Here is a 21,515-nt window from a genome sequence, read left to right as displayed (position 1 = left end):
ACATCCCACTTTATTCTGTGCTCTGACAGTCCTTTGTCTAAAGATATTCTGCCTGAATTCCATATACTGCATTCTACAGTTGTTCCCTCGTCAATGTCAGTTTGCATGATCTATTGTTTTGAATGTTAGTCTTTCAAAAAGCTTATTTGGCAACAATCCACTCCTCTCCTTACAGGATCCTCTATATTTATGGAAAGCTTCTCTTTAGTCTCCTCTTTTCTAAGTTACTATATGTCGACAGTCTTTCCCTACAATACCTCCTGAAAAACTGTAGCACAGAAAAAGGGCTAAAAAATGGGGGGGGGGGGAACAGATTGTGAATACGTCACACTTAATGTGTTAATAGTGTTTCTCTGTTTTACCACAGGTATCCTCCAAGGGAAAGCTCAAGTATAATATGAAAGACATTCTAATCCCTGTGTCCATTTATGACAGAGCAAATTATGACAATGTGTTTTAAAGCTTCTTAAATACAATGAAGAATAATTAACCAAATAGGATACATTGACTTTCACAGTCCGATGCAGAATAGGACTGAGAAATCTGAAACCCATTATAATGGGATGACTAGTGTTTGTTGTTATCACTGTCTGCTGGAATGTCACATCTGCTGCTGTATGTTTCCTAAATCCAAGTACGACCACAGCTAAAGGGGATTTGCTGTTAGCTCAAAGAAAAACCTCCTCCTTTATATGAAGTTCAAGATGGTCAAAATATGTGATAACACTGCTATGACTATTAGTTACAAGTAATGGGCCAAATTCACTGTCAAGGTAAATGGCCAAAATTCTGCTGATGCCAGCTGAGCTACATCCATTTACACCAGTGGAGGATTTGTCCCTCTGTCAGAGAGTGAGTCCTGTGCAAACTGATCCTGATTTTCTTCCAATGTGTTCATTTTTTGGAAGTATTCAATAAATAATTTAGATGAATAATTTTCTGACTACAGGCAGTTCATAAACTCTCCTCTCTTCGCATTAGTTATTTGCTGTGTGTGGTGATATTGCATTGTTTCTTCTCCCTTGCTGAATATCTGAATAGAAATGTAGGACTGAACGGGACCTCAAGAGGTCATCCAAGCCATCCCCTGTGCTGAGGCAAGACCAAATATGCCTAGACCCTTCCTGATAGCTGTTCGTCTAACCTGTTTTTAAAAACCTCCAATGAGAGTAGTTCCACAAACTCTCTTTGTAACATGTTCCTTCTTAACTGTCCTTATAGTTAGAAAGTTTTTCCTACTATCTAACCTAAATCTCCCTTGCTGCAACCTTACTTGATACAATAGCAAATGACACAATTCCTGTATTAAAAATTTTGGATGAAAAATTGTTGTGCTAAAATTTGTGAAGCTTCTGGAATTTGCAAATATTTTCATGAGTATTAGCCAAATCCTCATGAATAATGAATAACATGATGGTGTAAGAGCCAAAGCAGCTCGGTTAATGTATTTCATGCTCCAGCATTGTGAGTTGCTAAAAAGTCCAATTCTCAAGTGAAGTGCTTGCCACAAATAGGGCAGGCGTAAGATGCTGGGCCAGAGGATGGATCCAGAGCACTGCTAATGCTTGTGGCCTTCTATGCTTTCCTCTTAACTCTCCATTTTCCTCTCTCTCCCAACCATCTTTCTTCAGTCTTTCACTTACTAGCACATTGCAACCCTCCACTGTGGCCCTTTGCTACTTGTATCTTCCAGGTCTGTGGTATCAATACTGAACATTTCCAAGTCCCTCTTGCAAATGTCCTTGAATCTGAGTGTAGGTCAGCCCAGTGGCCTTGGAGCATCTGCAAGTTCTCCAAGGAGGAAATCCTTTGGAATGTATCAATCGTCTTTCTGATGCAGATGACCAAGTCAACGAAGATGTCTGTATTTGACAGTGATTAGACTTGGCAATTTTGCTTTCTCAAGTACTTTTATGTCAGGAACTTTGGCTTTCCGTATGATATTTACAATACAGCAAAGACAGCAGGTGTAGAAGCTGTTTCGCTTTCTCTCATGCTTGATATAGGTGGCCCAGGGCTCACCACCATACAGTAACATGCTCAAAATGCAAGTCTGGTAGACCCCTATCTTTGGGTTCAATATTGGTTTCTTGTTATCCCACAAAGGCTTGGTCAGTTGACTGAATGCATTTTTTCTAATGGAAGAATTCAGCTAGTCATCTAGAGATAAGTTATCCAATACAGTTGCCAAGAGAGCAGATTTTGTGCACAACTTCTAGCATGGTGTTCTCTATTGACACCTCTGGTGCAGTTAATTTATTTGGAGACATAATCTTTGTCATCTGTATTAGGCTGCTGGTTAATCCAAATTCATCACAAGCTAGTGCAAACTTGTTGCAAAACTGTTGAAGTTCTCTTAGCAAATGTTTGACTTTGCTCTTCGACTTGGGATGTTGAAGAGTTTCCCATCTGATCTTATGAATAACCTGACCCCTCAAGTAACAGAGAATCAAATATCATGAAAGTACTTGCCACTCAGCTTTTTTAACACTAAACCAGTTGAATCCCAGCCACAGTAACAAGCAAAGTTTCTCTTATTGGACCATAATCTTTTGGGGTGTGATTACCATTAGCCTGGAGTCTCTCACATTAAGAGACATATTGCTCCTTCATTTATGCATTCAGCTCCCCTATGCTCATTTCTACTCATGCACCTTTGAAATGAATTATCCTCCCATGAGTTCTTGTTGATTTAAAACTGTGGTAACTAAGGTCAAGATCCTCAAAGTTCTTTAAGCACCTAACTCCCATGGAAATTAAACTGCATTGAGGGTGTAGACCTAAACTACTTTTCAACTTGTTTTCTTAAGTAACACAACTTTCTGAAATCCTTCAAAATAATTTCAAACTCCCCCATTTCTATTTAAGGACACAATCTTTTTAAAAATATTGTTTTAATTGATGTTTCTAAATAATTAGATCTGGTTGGAAATCTTTCAACAAACACATTTTCCAGCAGAAAATGGAAAAATATTTAGAAAAAAAAATTAGTGAATTATCTTTTTGCATTTTTCCACCAGCTCTAATAATGACACAGAGAACAGCCGAATGTGTCTGTCCATAGAAAACAAATGCAAGTAGATTGTGATGGAGGTACATGGCGTGGTACAAAACTGCAGCAGCTCTGCCTTAGTTTCCCCAATGGAGTCTTCAGCACCCTTTGGTTATGAATGTGGCTTAGCCCTCTGGCCAGCTCACCGAAAGAGTTCAACTCTTCCAGGGGAGCAGAGTACCCAAGTCAAAGTCCAGCACAAACACAAAACAAAGGAATGCTTGACCCTTCTGGGCTCAGCTTTCAGCCCCCTTCCTTTCAAGTGGATCTCAGGTGTAGTGACTTGCCTTAATGCTCACCAATGGCTTCCTGGTAATAAATCAAACTAACAGGTTGTGTCAGTCCTACCCTCCCATGCGGAGGCCTCAGCAGACCACAGTCTTCTGTCAGCTGCTGGCACCATCCAAGCTTCTCCCACGACATAGGAACTGCTCTCCTTCCCTGGTCCTCTCCAAGCGTCTCAGCTCTTGTGGGTGAAGTGGTGTGGGGCTGACTGAGCCCACAGCAGCTTATTATTACTTCCTGCCCAGTGTGGGTTTCATATACCCCATCACATATATATATATATACTATGTGACATTTGTGTGCTGCTCTCCTCCCATCTTTATCTTCCACTGGATGGGATGTGCCTTGGCTATTCAAAGTATCTTCATGTTGCCCTCTAGTCACTGCAGCCTACTGAGGCTATAAGCCCTGAATCTACTGCATGAGAGTGGGATATTACTGGTGACAGACAAGAGAAGAGATTTACACAGTGCATAGCGACATGCAAAAGCAAGTCACCACAACCCAGTGCTTAGCATGTATTTCAAATCTGCCACTAATTACACTAACCTGAAAGGGTTTTTATTATAGTGTACCAAAAGAAAATGCTTTGTAAACATGAAATAATGGAATAACACTGTTAGGACTATACATTTATGGACATGATCTCTCAAGGTACCGAGCACCCACAAATCCTTATGACTTTGCATTATGGAGCTCTTTATTAGCAAGATTAAACTAATCAATAGAAGAGGAGCAACATTTCACATTTTTCAAGTATTTCAATTACATTTAAATAATAATAACTTTGTATTTGTATTAAAATTGCAGTCAAGGGCTCCTTCTGGATCAGGGTCCTATAGAATCAGATGCTGTGTAAACACATAGAGACAGTACCTAACCTGAAGAGTTTACAGTATATCTGAAGACCGAGCACAGCATGTCACAAGCATGCAGAAGGACTGAGAGTGAAGGGGGTGGGGGAACAAGGTAACAGTGATACGAAAATGTGGTTACACAGACTTGCTGCATGCATGGTGAGATGAGATCCCCTCATTTAATATATCTTTACTAGACATCTACCTAGCTATTATCAGATGGAATTTGCCCATAAGCATCATGAGAGAAGTGGGGTTTGAGGAAGGATTTCTAGAAGGACTGAATAGTATATGGACTAGCTTGGGGACAGCATACACAAGGAGTAGCATTGAGGAAAGTATGAAGGCACTTGTGGCAAGGTGGACAAATGCATGACTAAGGTACGCCTCACGAGTGGAGTGGAACAGCTGATACAATGGAAGTGTGGGTAAGGAGGGAGGAGCAGACTGTGAAAATTGTATTCACCATGAGTACTAACTTACTCCACAAAGAGCCCCACTCTCTTTGGGTGTTATCCAATGTGAATAAGAATATCACAGCCCATAATCACACTAGGATATTTTATAGGCAGAAGAATCGCCATACTATACCTGTGGGCACTGAAGTCAGGATATAACCCCAGTGCACTGGCTAAATTGCAGCTCAGGTAATTACATTCTGCCTATTCTGATTAAATGCTTTCTGCAGTTTCACTTGCTCATATTCTTCACTTACATTCATAAGCTGTTGTATGGTGTTGCCATTTAAGAGTCATCCTGTTCCATCTCAGAGGTGACTGCCTTTCAATGACGTGTGAAGAGAGCCCTATATATTTCTGCCCAATCTCACTGTGGTGTTATAACACATAATTCATCATTGTAATGTGCCTTGTGTTCTTGGATTAAACACCCTATAGAAGTGCAAAGTATTACTGTACTTAATTCAGGTTCTGAGGGCTATATTATGTTTGTGTCCTTCTAAGTAGTTCAGGGTACAGTGGGCAAAATATAAAGAATCATAAAAGAATGTTGTGGTGCAGAGCCCAAGGGAAGAACTTTAACTTTTATTATTTATGAAATCAACAGTAAAATTACTGTATTTACAAATGCAGATAAACACATTACATCCCTAATAGCTTGAGTTTCATGGAAAAATATATTGCAAGTTGAGAGGTTCTCTCTTTGAAGTCCTCTGATAAAGAATTTTAATTGAGATCATTTCAATATGCAAATATGGTTTGGCCATTACACATCTTTAATGCTTCAGTTCTGAGTACATGTTACAGTCTAGAGGCTGCCATTCTGCATGTTTCAAAGCTACGCACAGAGAGCTTATCATAAGCAATTATCTTACCCAAATAAAAAATGAAAATGGAAAAGTTAAATAAACAAAAGAACATTTTGATGGAATCACAGTAATGTACTTCTTGGTTAACATTACTCGTGACTTTTGGACAGCTAGATTTGTTAATGCACTTGTCCTTTTTCTTATGCATCAATCTCAGTAAATCTTCATATATTCTATAATGGTGTATGCCTACTTATACCTTTTCTGTCCAACAAATAAGCCATTCAGACAACTAAAAGATAGGATCAATATAGAAATCTCTAATCTGGGCAAAGTTTCATCCTTATTTTTGGTCTGGATCTGAACTAAAACCATGGAACAAGAAATAAATAATTTTAATTCAGCTAAAAATCCTTCAAGGAGTCCTGAAACCTAAAAATCCTTATTATTTTTTGACATTATAACGTTTAGCTTTTGCTTAGAAGTTAAGCTATACCTTTAGCATAAAATATATATAACTGTACCCACAGATTCTGGGGGAGGGAGGGAGTCACAAAGACATAAATAGCTCTGAGGTGCCTAACTCTCATTGAAAATTAAGGGGAGGTAGGTGCCTGTCTGCCATTTGTGCCTTTGAAAATTGACCCCATGGTTGTCAATCGCCTATATGCGATATGGGAATATAATTCATTACCTTCCGGTTCCCAGTCAAGTTTCCTTTCACTGTCAGCAGTAGGAAAAGACAATGTACAGAAATGTAAAAAATTTACAAGGACAAAGAAGCCAAACAGCAAAAATCAACAGCAAGAAATTCATTCTGTGATGAAGCTTAATATAACCCTTGTAATATTCCTAACCCAATCCTTCTACTGCTTTATAGACTATGATGGCTAATTTTAATGTCAATACATTTATTCAAAGCACAGTCTAAATAAAGGTTTAATGTCAATCACATTTAAAAACACTGCCGTTTGAAATAATTCAAACAAACAAAAGAAAAATACCTGCCAGTTAATTCCACTTACACACTTATTTGATATTATGCAAATCAGCTAGCACATTTTGCAATTCAATGTTTTCACCAGAAGGCAGCATTAACGATATCTATATCTGAGGCCATATGGTCCAGTGGAGTGGGCACTGGCTCTGGAGGCCGTGGTTCTCTTTCCAGCTCTGACCTTGGTAAGGACTCTGTGCCTCAGTTTCCCTATCTGTAAAATGGGGATAATTTCTTTGGAAAGTATTTTGAGAGAGATGGATGAAAAGCACTAGATAAGCGTTAAGTGTTATTATTATTTATGTTGCTGTTGTACAAGTTCAAGAACTATTGCTAAACTCACTGATGTATTTATTTGTTAAGGGTGGATGAAGTGTTTCTGAAAAATGAATGGGTCCCAGTCAGGTCTGCCCATGAATCACACCCATACCCTTTAAAAGAGCCACCCAAAGAAGTTTGGATAAGGACCTCAACTCAAGTGGTCTATTGTGCTCCAGCACCTTTAATTGTCCCACGCAGAACAATCTACTGATTGTCACTGCCCCTCATTTGGCTCTTTCCATATTTCTTTTCCTCCCTTCCTCAACAAACTTTCATTGAGATTCCCATTGCAATATCCCATTGCTTCCTCCCTCAGTTCAGAATGGCTTGAACTGATAACTTTCTGGACATGTTACAAAGTTTATCTTTCCTGCTTCTGCTTCCTGCAAGACATTTAAAAGTGGACTCGGTGGGAGGGGGAAAGGTAATTTTAAGGCTGAGGAATTATTGGGGGTGAATTTGAATTTTTAAGTAACCTTGCTTACAGCTGGTGATTATGTTAAGTTGTACTGCTGCACACAGCTTAAAAATACAGAACGAATAATACCCTGTGTCAGACACCTACAATATAAAGACAAATGTTCCTTTTTAGCTTTTCTATTAATCTAAATTAATACATATTAATTCAAATGTCTGAGCATCAATTTTATCCTTTTATTCTTCCCTTTACCAAAATGTGGTCCAGCTCTCTCTTGATGGGCTTGCGCTCCAGGCTCTGACAGTTTGTTCCATGTTCTAGCGACCCTTTTTACACAGAGATTCTTCCACCATTGGTCCTATTCTGACCAGCCCATGATGCCTTTAATGTAAACACAGTTGTGACTGTGTCTGGGAGTTCAGATCAAGAAATGACATAGGGTTTACTTTCATATAGCACCTGCTGACTGGAGACGTAGGGTCATATCCTGCCCCCTGCAGCTTGCTAGAAGGGGAGGGGGAACATAGGGAACTTCTTCCCTCATCTTTCCTCCACTGCCACACTCATTCAACAACAGGGTAGGATACCATCCTATGATGTCCTGCTCTTCCTCTTATGCTGGGGGTGGAGTTACATGTATCCACCTACCAGTACTTTATGACCCCAAGAAAGTACCTGGTCTGCAAGCTTGGGGACATAGTCCAATATTGTGCTCTGCAGCATGTTCTAAAGGGGAGGATTATTTTGAAAAGAAGGAACACAAAAACGGTGGAACTCACTGTCTGTTTCTACAGTGACAAAGCGGGTGAGTTAATATCTTTCAGTGGACCAACTTCTGTTGGTGAAAGAGACAGACTTTTGAGCTATACAAAGCTACTCTGGCATTTGTCTTAAAATCTCTCATCCTTGGGTTACATCTGGAGCAGCTCCACTGCTGGTAGGATCAATGGGGGAATAGAGGAGAGGATATGGTTGAAAAAGAAAATTCCAGCAACTTGTCTACACCAGCTTTCCTACAGGTGGAACTGCATTGTTGGCTTTGTACCATGTGGGAGATGTTGGCGGGGGGACACCAGTGAGGACCAGGTCATTGAGATCAAGGCAAGCATGTACAAATTCTAGTGCTAAGAACAAAGTTGATAATATGCAGACCAGCTTTTCAGAAGTGGAAGAGCTTGCACAATTGCAGTGGGAGATCAAACACATCTAGGAATCTTTCAACCAGTCAGTTCAGATGCAGAGGTTTGTGCAGATATTGTGATTTTTCTCTGAGAAGAAAAAGTTGGTTGCTTGCTGCAGCTGCATTTCATATTAATTTTATTAAAAACTGGGGATGCATTCATGCCAAAAACCCGACATCTACAGTTGGTAAGAGAAGCTTCAGTGGACCCATTTTCTGCTGGAGAATGCAGTTCCATCACAATAAAATGTTTAGTGAAATTATGTTGCTTTCGCCAATATTTCACTTTGAAGAAAATCCAAGGGAAGCAATACTGTGACAATATCAAAATGTCTTGTTTTGACATTTTTGGAAGTAAACATTTGAATTTTTCATTTTGAAATTATTTTTAAATTTTGTATGGCATTATTTCATGTAATATAAAATGTTTAAAGGTTGAAATCAAAATGAAATATTTTGATTTTGTCCAGTCTAAACATTTTGATCAATGTGAAACAAAAATTATTTTAAAAATTTACCATCATGGAGACTTTTGATATTTTTTTTTTCTATTTCAGAGCAAAGACAAATTCTGAAATCTCAAATCCTTCATGAAATGGGATTTCTGTCATTTGCACAGCTCTACCCATATTTCCCAAAACTCAGTTTCTAAGTTTCACAACTGGTCCCAATTTCCACAATGGACGGAATCAAAACTCCAGATCTGGACAGCTCAGACTTTGAGAAAGTTTTGATCTGGTGATGAATTTCATTGCTTGTGCTCTTCCCTGTTAAAAACTTGATTGTAGGTGCAGGGTTTAGGAAAAGCTGGTAGCTTGCTGAGAATAGTACACAGTTACTAAGATGCTGAGGAAGTAATGGTGAGGGAACGGAGAAATGGATAAAGACGGTCAGAGAATGGGATCCGAGAGTGGAGACTGTGAGAGGGACAGAAAATAGACTTGAGAGGAAAATAGGAGCAGAGTGAAAAGAAAAGAAATAAGGATCAAGGCGGGGAAAGCAGTGGAAAACGTATATAGGGCAGAGAGTAGCAAAGAAGAGACAGAAGGAAAAGCTGCAGGGAAGAATATTTATAAGAGAAAAAAAATCCCAACTTGCTGAAATATTGTTGGTGTGGATGATTTTTATTTTATACCCTGCTGCAGAGGTACTGACGATTCTTAGGCTGAAGGTATATGACATTGGTGGATAACATACGGGAACCTTCTGTGCTCTTCTGAAGAGCTTCTAGTGTCCCTGACAACTTGTTCTAATTGCTCAAGTTCAAACACTTCAGATGTTCAGTGAGGCTGAGAGCACTTTATAATAGGTTGATGCAGCAAAGCCTTCTCTCTATAGTATCCATGGACTTGCTGTTTTTTCACAAATGTCAAGGAGTGTCTTTTGTATTGCATGTTGACAGGTTATCTTATTTCATCCAAGAAGAGGGGCCATACTATAAATATGTTCAGTTCAGAAACATTATTAGTCCTGGGGGAATTGGTTTGAGAAAATAAAAATTACCTCAGAACTTAGTCTACTGTACATTTTAAATTGGCCTCAGAGTTTGTTTTCTTTTGTCTAGGCTAAGAAATGTTTGGCTACATCCACCAAGGATGTCTTCACCCTTTTTTCAAAACCCATCTCTTGCAGATCAGCTGCTGTCTTCAGTTCCAGTGAGTAGTAAGAAATGTATTCTGGGGCTTTGAACCTCCAGAACCCAACAGACTACATGGGACTTAAAGGAGCAACCTGGAAACAACAAGCATAGTGAGTACCTGACCCCCAATGGAATATCATCGGAGGGTGTATTGAGAGCTGGTGGTTCAGGAGGTCAGCTTGGGAGTGGCAGGGCTCTTGGGTCTAAAGATGAGAATTTGAGCTGAGAAGCCTTTTGGAGTAAGCAAAGGGAGGCGAGTTTGAGAGATTTGGGGACTCTTTAGAAAGCTGAGGGAAGGGGTTGGGAGGATAAAGGAACTACTGAGCTCTGGGGCTTGGGGCTGTTTAGAGTTAGAAAACAAAAGTTGGGGTCAGGGAAATGGGATAAGATTCCAAGAGCAAGGAGAAGTATTTGGTTGGGTTGAGAGAGAGAAAATAGGTGGGTAACTGGGAAAGGGAACCATTGTGTGGACTGCAACTTAGAAGACACACACATGGTGCTCTCTTTCTTGTGACTGTTCTGTATAATTTAAAATGAAACTATGGTTAGCCTGGAAGTACCTGTTTTTCTTTTTGTGTAGAGGCATATAAGAGGTGAACTGCGGACAATCGCCTAAACAAGCATTTGCAGAACAGCTCCTCCTTGTTCTTATGCTTAGCTCTTTGGGCAGTCTTTAAAAAAAATGCATTATAAAGCCATGGACATACTGTAGGTCTGGGAACCTTTGTTTATCTCCCTGCCTTTCATGGTCTACCTATTTCTCAGGCAGGATGACAACAAAAGCACCTTTGTTAACAGGGAAAAAAGAATCTAACTTAATAGAGTCTTTTGTGGGATGTGAGGTTTAGGAAATATCAGACCGGGGTCACCCCTCCCCCACTCTAATCTAACTAACAAATGTGCACATGCAATGTGCACAGAACAAAACCTTAACACAAGCAACAATTTTCCTCTGGGTTCCCTGAAACATTCCCGGGGGTATATTGTAATTACATACGGTATAAAGAGAGGCTGGACATGTAATTAGCATTTGTACAGACAATGGATGCACAGCTGAATAAATGGTTTTCCAAGGAGCTGGGGACATACCACCTAAGAAGTTCGGCTTTGGAAAATATATTTCCACATAGAAATCAAAATGAACCCCCTCCCCCCCATTTTCTGAACTTGTGGAACCTGCCATCTCCTCTGTGCATCTAGGATAAAATGATAATCCTGTATATTAGGGTAGCAGCTAAGGCCCTGATTAAGAGTGGCCACCCATTGTATTAAATGCTGCACGTACACCTAACTACGTCCCTGCCCCCAATGAGCTTACAAGCTAATTAGAGAGGCAGACAAATGGCAGACATTCATTTGTCCTTAAAGGTTTTTAGAGTGACTGAGACAGGCCCGTCTGTTACACACTAACTGAAGTGAGCTACATACTGCACATCACCACAGCAAAGATCGCTCTAAAAACAGGGCCAGTAAAAGTTAATCTTGTAGTTTAAACAGCCCCGCTACTCATAAAACCAAAAGACTATAACAGCAAGCTTTTTCTTCCACCTGTTTGCTAACATAAAAAAAAGCACTACAAAGAGAACAGCAGTGGTGAATCCTGACAGACGACAGGAGTTGGCAGATCTTTTTTAAAAGAATTCAGGTAATGAAATGATACCAATGGTAGACAAGAGATACAGAAATAACATACACACACTGTTAGCCATGCAGCACCTGCTCACCAATTGTTCTAAAGCCATTGTCAAAGATACTTAAAAATACACATGATGCAAGTCCCATCTAATATAGGCATGACCTATAAATGATCCCTGCTTTGAGTGAGCAAGTATTGACTTAAAGAATTTTGCTATTAGCCTAAGAAGTATATGCCGAAGAGGAAGGCTGGTTGAGTAGCTGCTTTTAAAAACAATTTATCAAGCTCACAAAGGTATTGTGAGGATTAATACCCAATGTTTCTAAAGTGCTTTGAGATCCTCAAATGGAAGGCTCCATACAGGAGCAAAGTATCATGTTTCTATGGCATAGTTGCTTTAGTTGATATTTCTGGGTGTGCCACTTCCTCAGATGCTGACATTTAGGAAATTCTAATTCATCAATAGAAATTCTGTTTTGTGCTAAGTCACTTCCAGAAGGGGGTTCTCAGAAATATCAGCAGGAGAGTGGTAAAAAGGGTGCATTTTTATTACTACTTGTTATTAACTGTATTTGTTGTCCTAGCTCAAGGGGTTTGGACGGTGCTTTCCAGCCAACCACAAAAATCACATCTATGCCCTGAGGAAATCTAAGATCCCTGAATGTGTAATAAGCTCTGCCTAGGCACTGGGGTCTGCACAAAGCTCATTGAACAGTTGGGGTATGATCCATGCAGCAGACACCTGCAAGTACCGCTGACATCATTGGGATTAGGTGTAAGGCTCCATCTGCTTGGGTCAGATTGCAGGGTCTAAATACCCATGAGTGAACAAAAATCACACACGTATCCTCTTATCTCAAATATTTTAAGTTAGAAACAGATTGTTCTTCTTGTATCTGCAATTCAGCGAAAAGATTCAGCTACCTACGTACTGATCTCTGATGCAGCCATGTGTAGCAGTAGAATGCAATGGCCAATGTTCCACAGGTGAATATAGAATGTGGAGTAATACTGGAGATGGTTAGCACCAGATAAGTCCCTGTATCTGCGCGCACATGCAAAAGAAACACAAGGTGCCTTTCTACTCCCCAGTTATCATTTTATTTTCCCTCCCCACAGTTTACTTAGTGAGCGGGAAACCTCAAACAGTCCTGTGATTCAGTTCAGCTAAGCACCCAGAAGTTCAGATGGTTTTGTGCTTGAGGCATGGGAGTGGGAGTAGGGTGACCTGGGTTCTATGCCTGACTCTGCCTCAGATTTCTTTTTTATGTTGGAGAATGTCATTTAATTTCTCTGGTCTTCCATTTCATCATCTGTAAAATGAGGTTAATGGTAGCTGCCCCCTCGTGGGAAGAGTGTGATGTTAAATTCTTCATTTGGAATAGGGCATTTTGAGATCCTAGGGTAGGATGTGCTATAGAAGTGCAAGGTATTATTATCCTGAATTTCTTGAGTCTGCAAAACAGATTTGTAACTGGTTTGTGAGATTTTGGGTACTTCCTACTTCTAGATGTGCTAAGAATTCTATAAAAAGAAAAGGAGTACTTGTGGCACCTTAGAGACTAACCAATTTATTTGAGCATGAGCTTTCGTGAGCTACAGCTCACTTCATCGGCTCATGCTCAAATAAATTGGTTAGTCTCTAAGGTGCCACAAGTACTCCTTTTCTTTTTGCGAATACAGACGAACACGGCTGTTACTCTGAAACCTAAGAATTCTATGAAATCAGCTTTGTTTATGGTTTGTTGCCACTTGTGATTTGAGACTCAGTGATGATCCAGAAGTGCAGAGATGTGTAAAAATGAATAATGGGAGAGGCAGTTCTTATCATGCAACTCATCCCTAATTTTAACTCCTTCCTGATTATCTTAACTTCAGTCCTTTGAGCTGTGGAAAACTGGTGACATTTCCATATTTTGCACAAATATCCTTCCTGTTTCATTTCAGACAATTTTGTGCCCCTCAGATTGCACATTTCTGATTAACAGTTTGACAGATTTGGTTGTTTTTACAACAGAGAATGTGAAAACTCAAACCAGGAATTTCAAAGCAACTATTCTGATGCAATGGGCCCATTTTTATTTGGAAATGTGCTCAGTTTCACTAGTAAAAGAATTCATATGTGAGGGGAAAAATAATGGAATGTGGAAATTGTCTGTTTTCAACTTCATAGCCCCTTCAAATTGCCTTTCCTTGTAAACATTGCACACTTCTTTCTAGACAGCACCTACTTTCTACCTTAGAATCATACGTTCACCTAGTGCTAATGTCAATGATGCAACACAGAGTGGCTGGCAGGGTGGACAATAAAAGAACAATGCAAGTAGTCTCAGACCCCCTTCCTGAGACTGAGCACACTGTTGCCATGCAAATCCTGCAATAGCTTCCATGACTTCAAGAGCTGGGAGAACCTACCTCCATTCTCCATTCGAGATTCCCTCTTAGGCATGGCAATGGAATGCATAGTGGAATGACTGAGCTGGCTTTGAAATGGTTTTGTTTAGTTAGAAGGGGAGACTGTGCTTGCTTGCATCTGGCAGATTAAAACTATGGAAGAGGAGGGTAGATATAAGGTACTTCTTGATTACTCGAGTGTTGTTAATAGTTCTTGAAATGCATCTGCAGCCCTCCTTGTCTGGGTTACTCTGCGCGCTGTCCTATTATTTAAAACAATCCCTTGCCTTCACATGTAGGATTTATCATCTTTCCTGTCATCTCCATAAGAGTTAATCTCCCAGCAGAACAAGGTGTAAAGTGGTATGTTTGAATGAGCACAAATGACCCTTTACTGAATTACAAGAATCACATAGCTGGAGAAAGCACTAAATCTCAGGTTGATTCGTGACTGACTGTTTTTGTGTCTTAATTTTTGCATCTTTCAATTATTTTGATATTTATCAAATATAATACTTTATCTCCTTTGTGGATCTATTTTTCAGTGAGTTTGCATAAGTAGTGTCTTCTGCTGTTATTCAAAGGCAAAAAAAGGATTTCAAATACCACGGAAAGGAACAGATTTTCATCAGGACTCTGAAATGCCTGATCCTTCATCACTGAGAGGACAACTGGGCCCTAACTAATTGCATGTGAAAAATCTGTCTAAGGTACTTATATGGTCCCCATTCCCGTAATATCTGCATACCTTACCAGTTTTAATGTTTTTGTTTTTACAACTCCCTTGTGAGAAGGAAGTGCTGTTATCCCCATCTCGGATGGGGAACTGAGGCATACAGAGACTGTCACACAGTGACTTGCCCAGGGTCACACAGCAAGTCTGTGATGGAGCAGGGAATTGCTTTCACATCTCTGAAGTTCCAGGCTAGCACCCTGACCACTGGAGGATCCTTTTTCTCTGCAAGTAGCTAATAAATGCTGCAAACAGATGAACTCATAGATTTTGTGGGTAGATTTTAGGAATTTGGCTGAAAATCTGGCCCAAACTAACAGAGGGCATATCATTCTCCCGTTAACGTCAGTGGTCAAACTCTCAGTGGTGTCAATGGGAGCAGGATTAGGTTACAATTGAGTTAAGCCTGAAATTCTTGCTTGCAATCCTCGTCAATTCATGTAGTCCAGTTATGACTAGTGTAGAATGCAATGCACAGGATGGAACCAAGCTGAAAGTGAGGTTACAATGTATCTGGTAAATACTGCCATACATCCTTATCCTATCACATCAAACCCTAATTATGGAGGCATCCTTATACCCCATCATTATGTTCTCATTCAGTCATAGCTGTGGGACTTCCAAAACATATTTTTAAATGCTCCTGATGAATAAACCTCAAGGATTTCTTTTGCAAATTGTTCCAAGTAAATAATATTCGTGCCATGAGACAAACTAAACCTCATACACAAAAGGAAATGATCTTTTATTGGACCCAGGGTTCAACAATTCCTTACCTGGGATTACAAATGAGTGTAGATGCTCAAAACCTTGATTAACAAACCCCAGGTCTGCTAACTCGAGTTCTACTAACCCTGGGCTGACATTGCAGTATAGACATACCCTCTGAGGGTACATCTACACAGAAAAACCCATGGCTGGCCTGTGCCAGCCAACTTGGGCTCGCAAAGCTCGAGCTGCAGGGCTAATTCATTGCTGTGTAGACTTCCAGGCTTGAGCTGGGGCCTGGGCTTTGGGATCCTCCCTCTTCACAGAGTCCCAGAGCCCAGCCTCCAGCCCAAGCCCAGAAATCAACACAGCAATGGAACAGCCCTGCAATCCGAGCTCTGTAAGCCCAGTTGACTGTCATGAGCCAGCTGCAAGTGTCTAGTTGCTGTGTAGACATATCCTTAATCCACATGCTAAAACTCCTCCTGGAGTTTTGTGGAAACAAATTACTCCAGAATGGCAGGAACCGATTCTTTAATATCACTAAAGAAAAGGAGTACTTGTGGCACCTTAGAGACTAACCAATTTATTTGAGCATAAGCTTTCGTGAGCTACAGCTCACTTCATCGGATGCATATGCTCACGAAAGCTTATGCTCAAATAAATTTTAGTCTCTAAGGTGCCACAAGTACTCCTTTTCTTTTTTCGAATACAGACTAACACGGCTGTTACTCTGAAACCTTTAATATCACTATCATTCCCAACTGTATTTTTAATGTTTTCCATGGAAATACTAATGGGATTTTATCATGTGACTTGTACCTTTTGGGGCAACTCTACCAATCCTTTAGGCTAAGGACTTGACTTTAATTGGAGTTTTGCTCAAGTAAGGACTGCAGAATTTGGCTCCAAGACAGATATAACTGTGTGATCACCTTCCCGGGCCATCATTAACTTCCCTACTTACTTCCCTGCCTTAAGCGCCAATCTGGCATCTGCATGGAGTTTCATTTACTTCATTGGGACTCAGTTGTGGGTACAAGGGTCCACATGGGTGGATCTACTGCAGAATCAAGGCCAATATGATGAACGTGGAGCAGGTAGTACAGTTATTCACCTTCCATTCAGTGTTCAAACTCCATTACAGTACAGCCTGAACTGCCCCAAATCTAGGCCTTTCACAGTTGGGCACATGCTTGGATTTTGAGCTTCCTCAGTTTCACTGTAGGGTAGCACACACAACAGAATGTGAAGGGGAAGCAGCAGTAGGCCTGGGTCCACCTCAGTGGAGGGCCCAAATTCATCCTTCCGCTAGGAAAGAGGGTTACAATGAGGACCACCAGGGGAAGGGAGAATGCCAGCAGAAATCAACAGCAAACGTACCACGATGCGTACATGTGCTAATGGTTGGGTAGGCACCACTGTAGAATGATCACAAATGGGATTTTCCTTTAATTAAAGTAATTTAAGTGTTATGCTACTTAGCCCTTATCACCGTTTTACAGATAGAAAGAGTGAGGCAGAGAGGTTAAGTGCATGGGGGAATGGGGTACTTTTTAGAGTCAACAGTACCACACAAGAGGTCGTTGCTCCTAAGCTTGTGCTCAGACTATTGAACCATCCTTCTTCCATGAAAGCATAAAGTTTTAGCGTTTTGGGCAAGTAGGCTGAGACTTTTCAAACCTTCCTAAGGGATTTGGATGCAATTAATTTTAATGGAAATTGGCCATCCTAGTCTCTTAGGCGCCTTTGACTATTTCAGTTGTAAAGTTAATTTGTTGGTACATTTATAATTTAAAATGAGGCAGACCATTTTGTTTTCGTTTGCCATTGCTGAGTTGGTGGGTTTTTTAAAATCATTCCTCAGCTGAAAAATTCTTCCCACTAAGTTTTAACCAGTTTGGTATTTTAGAGTGGAAAACAGGAATTAACAAATGGAATAAACTGCTGATGCAACATGCACAAGAGTTCTGATTGAAAGGACAGATTTTTCATAATATCTCTCAGTTTGCAAAAAAGAAAAAGAAAAAAAGCTTCACAGAGCAGTTTAAATAAACAGTGTGATGTGTAGCTAATATTTTCTAATTTTCATTGGAGCCACCATCTTGGCAATATTGTGTTGCTTAGGAACTAACAAACGTCTTTTATTGTTTTTTTTTTGTTGTTGTTTTTTGTTTTTAACGGTGCCTTTGTGCCCTGATAATTTTCCAAGTTGGCAGCTGCAAGGAAAAACAGTGTGATTTGGTTAGATTCAGCCCATTTCTCTCTCAAGTCTGGAGCAGAACAGATAAGAACTTGTATGTCAGAGTCCAAAGTTTACACAGCACGTGTCGAAAGCTTTTGATGTTTGCTGTCCAATCTGCCCCACCATCTTGGAAAGTTCAATTTCAGATGCTATAGTTCCATGAGTAAGAAATAGACTCCCCACCCCCACCCCTATAGCCCCAATACTTCAAATTCTGAATAGTAGAAACACCCACAGTAAATCTAGCAAGGAATTATTTTGAAGGCTGGTATATGTGTTTTTTGGGCATCTTTCTAATAGCAATAGGAGAAATACTTCAGAAAAGTAAGCAAGAAAACGATAAGAGAATTCTACAATACAGGCATTGTAATGATGGGTCCTGTTCCTTGCATATATTTTCTGTGTGCTGCTCATCAATTAAATGATAGTGCATTTCAGTCTGAAAGCTCTCAAAGCAGTTAAATACATACCTTTTACATAACATATGGTGTATGCGTATATCTTGTCTATATACATATCTTCTGTGTTAGCCATTGGTACCATTTATTAATATCAATTTGTGCCTTCCATCCCAAAATCTCAAATGCTTTACAAACATTAATGATTAATCACCACACGAGAAAGGTGGTATTATGCCCATTTTACAACTGGGGGACCAGATGCTCAGCTGCTGCTGTAAATCAGCACTTAATTGAAATCAGCGGAGCTCTGCCAATTTATGCCATCTGAGGATATGTCCCAGGGGAGCAAAAGTTAAGCAAATTGCCCAAGGTAACCCATTGTAGAACCAGAAGTAGAACCCAGGTCTGTCATTCCTGAACCCTGTTGCGTGATTTAATTACAAAGGCATCATTACAGCAGGTAAAACAATATGGACTATAGTGTAAGTCTTCTCAGTGTCTTTTGAGCTATGCAATGACTGCATTAATTGGCATGGAGACATTTTCAGTTGAACAAAACCCAGCCATAATGTTATATACTATGGTTATCAAATATTAAAATGAGTTTTCTCTGCTACTGTTGCTATGTTCTTTGAAGGAGCAGGGTCTTTGTTCTAGGAAATAAAGCCATACAGTCAATATACAACTAGTGAAGTCTCACATGGTCAACCTTTCACTGTGTAAACCTTGGACAACAAAGCAGCAGAGACTCTTCATCTTTCATCTGTTGTGGGTTCTCAGGGAGACCAGTGTTTGATTCTTTTTTAAAAGACAATTCTAAAGGGTCGCTTAGATTACACTGCGTAGCCAAGCAAAATCTAGGCAGACAGGAAGGGATACAACCTTTAATTGGAAATCAGCAATCTCAACAAATCATATCAAATCCAGCCCATTTTTGTTGTGACTCAGCCCCTGAGTTAGCTGTTGGGGGATAATGAAAGACTGATAGGAACCACACAATTTAGTTACATAGAAAACTGCTGTATAATGGTGAGATTTTTTTCAAGATTTCTTTCCAGTGCTAGACCCTAGTCAAGCAACCTGAGAGAGCTGAGTAACATCTGGGTGTTTAGGGTGTTGTGTTTACAAATGATTTCCTTTCTCTTTTCCACCTCCCCTCTCTCAGCTCCCCCTCACAGTTTACCTCTCACCATCCTTTCTTATCAGGGGGATGTGAAAGCTGGATGATGGGTACCAGTCTTTGGCCATGATGCCAGTGACAGAGGAGAAACATTGATACACATTCCATCAATGGAAAGGAGAGTGAGGGTAGGGGCGTAAATGGAGTTATATGCTGACCCAAGGTATTTGGATGCTTTCCTGACCAAAATGTATGGAACTTGCTAAGAAATATGGACAGCGGGGAGCATGTAGAATTTGGCTGTTCTTGAATGGCTGTAACATCACAAAACTTGGGACCCCTCTTAAGCACGCTCTACTGCCCTGTCCCTTGATATAGACAAAGCCACATGTAAGAGTCAGAAAGCATTGCTGTAAATATTGCTACAGTGAAGGGAAAGAGATGAGCATATCTTCTAGTGGAACAAAAGACTTGGTGGGTATAAAACTGTTTATTGTTCTAAGACAGTATTTAAAACATAGCAAAGAGCAAGCTGCAGAACTAATGGGATGTGCAACTGTATTTTAAAGCATCAAGCTTTTGGAACACCAAACCTTCTTACAGAAGGGGATGGATACCCTTTGGAGGCTGGAAATACACTTGAGCTATTTGGCGCAAACAAAAATAATCAAGGGCACAGTAAAAGTGTGAGCTGAGTGGCTGGTCCTACAGATAGGATTAGCAGTTGGGAGTGCTTTTGAATTTGCTGTCCTGTCCAGACCTTTCCTTCCTTGGACAGCAGGTGAGCAGAAATGGGTATGTTTTGCAGAAGCTGGTCTGGTCTGGTTTTGCAGTAGCTGGTCTACAAGGCCATTGATAGGCTCTGGTGAGAGACCCATTCAGTTCTCCTCATCTGAAGGGGCCTTGGGAGAGAGTTTATTGTCCAAACAAGGTGGGAGAAATCCTTTGTAGGAGATCTGTTCAAAAAAAGGCAGGAATTGAATAGTGCCAGTGACTGGCATATAGCTGTAAATATAATCTGTAGTGATGTATTCAACAAGAATGAGCAGCAGAAACAAGTTCACCAGCAAAGCACTTTTGTTAACAATTGGTCTGTCATTGCAGCCACGTTGTTTGTTTGCCCCTCATGGAGCCAGGGGAAGTACCTTACTGAGTGAGGGTAGGGTAACAAGATAGAAAGTGTGAAAAATCGGACAGAAGGTCGGGGGTAATAGGCGTTTATATAAGAAAGAGTCCTGAATATCAGGACTGTCCCAATAAAATCGAGACATCTGGTCACCCTATTGAGGGGAAACCTATTTTACTTGCTTTATATAGAATGATGTATATTTTTTTAGGGCTGTGCACTATTAACATCTCACTTCTGTTAAAAGTAAGGATACAATTATCTCACAGAAATCGCAGAGTTCACAGATTCTGTGACTAACTGACCTCCGTCACTTCTGCCCCTCTGGCAGTGGCTGGGCAGGAGCAGCAGCGGTCAGGCCCCTGGGGCTGGAGCTGTGGTGCAGCTGGAGTAGCAGCTGATGGTCAGCCCCCCAGTCCTCCCGCCTCCAGGTATTTTCAGTAAAAGTTACGGACATGTTGCAGGCTTCCGTGAATGTGTGCTTATTGCCTGCGACCTGTCTGACTTTTACTAACAATACCTGTGACAGAATCTTAACCTTAGTTACAAGGAAAGCAGAAATGTGGCCTAGATTCCTCTTTGGCCAGAGCCCCAGCTGGTGTAAATCAGTACGGCTCCACTGACTTCATTGAGTCTATATACTGATTTTCAGCAGCTAAGGATCTGGCCTGTGACATAGCCTAACAAAGCATGTGGCTTATATTCTGAAAAGTTTAGATGGCCTCGTCGGGATATACATTGTAGCCTTGATTCTCATTTACCTTAAGGTTCCATTATATTCCTCTGAATGTGTAAATAGGGTTGTCAACCCTGGAGTGAGAGTCAGGCTTTTGGTCTGTGATTCCTACCTATGTGCAGCCCTTGAAAATTTAGCATAAAATTTTTATTGTATCCAGTGTTTGGATTGTATACCGCAAGATATGCAATAACCCCCTAAGTATGCCAATGTTCGGTATTGCAGAGAAAGTGTCTCACGCTGCCTGCCACAATGAAAACCTGCCTCTTGTGTGAGGCATATAGAGACTATCACCAGATTTCAGGTCTAGGCTTTCCATGGCATTTGTAATTTGAAGGTATTCCACTATATATGGGTCTCTTATTTCACAGATTTTCCTTCCAAAGAGAGGAAACTCGTA

This window comes from Eretmochelys imbricata, chromosome 3 (assembly GCF_965152235.1).
Source record: "Eretmochelys imbricata isolate rEreImb1 chromosome 3, rEreImb1.hap1, whole genome shotgun sequence".
NCBI lineage: Eukaryota > Metazoa > Chordata > Testudines > Cheloniidae > Eretmochelys > Eretmochelys imbricata.
Note: the sequence above shows the minus strand (reverse complement) of the source record.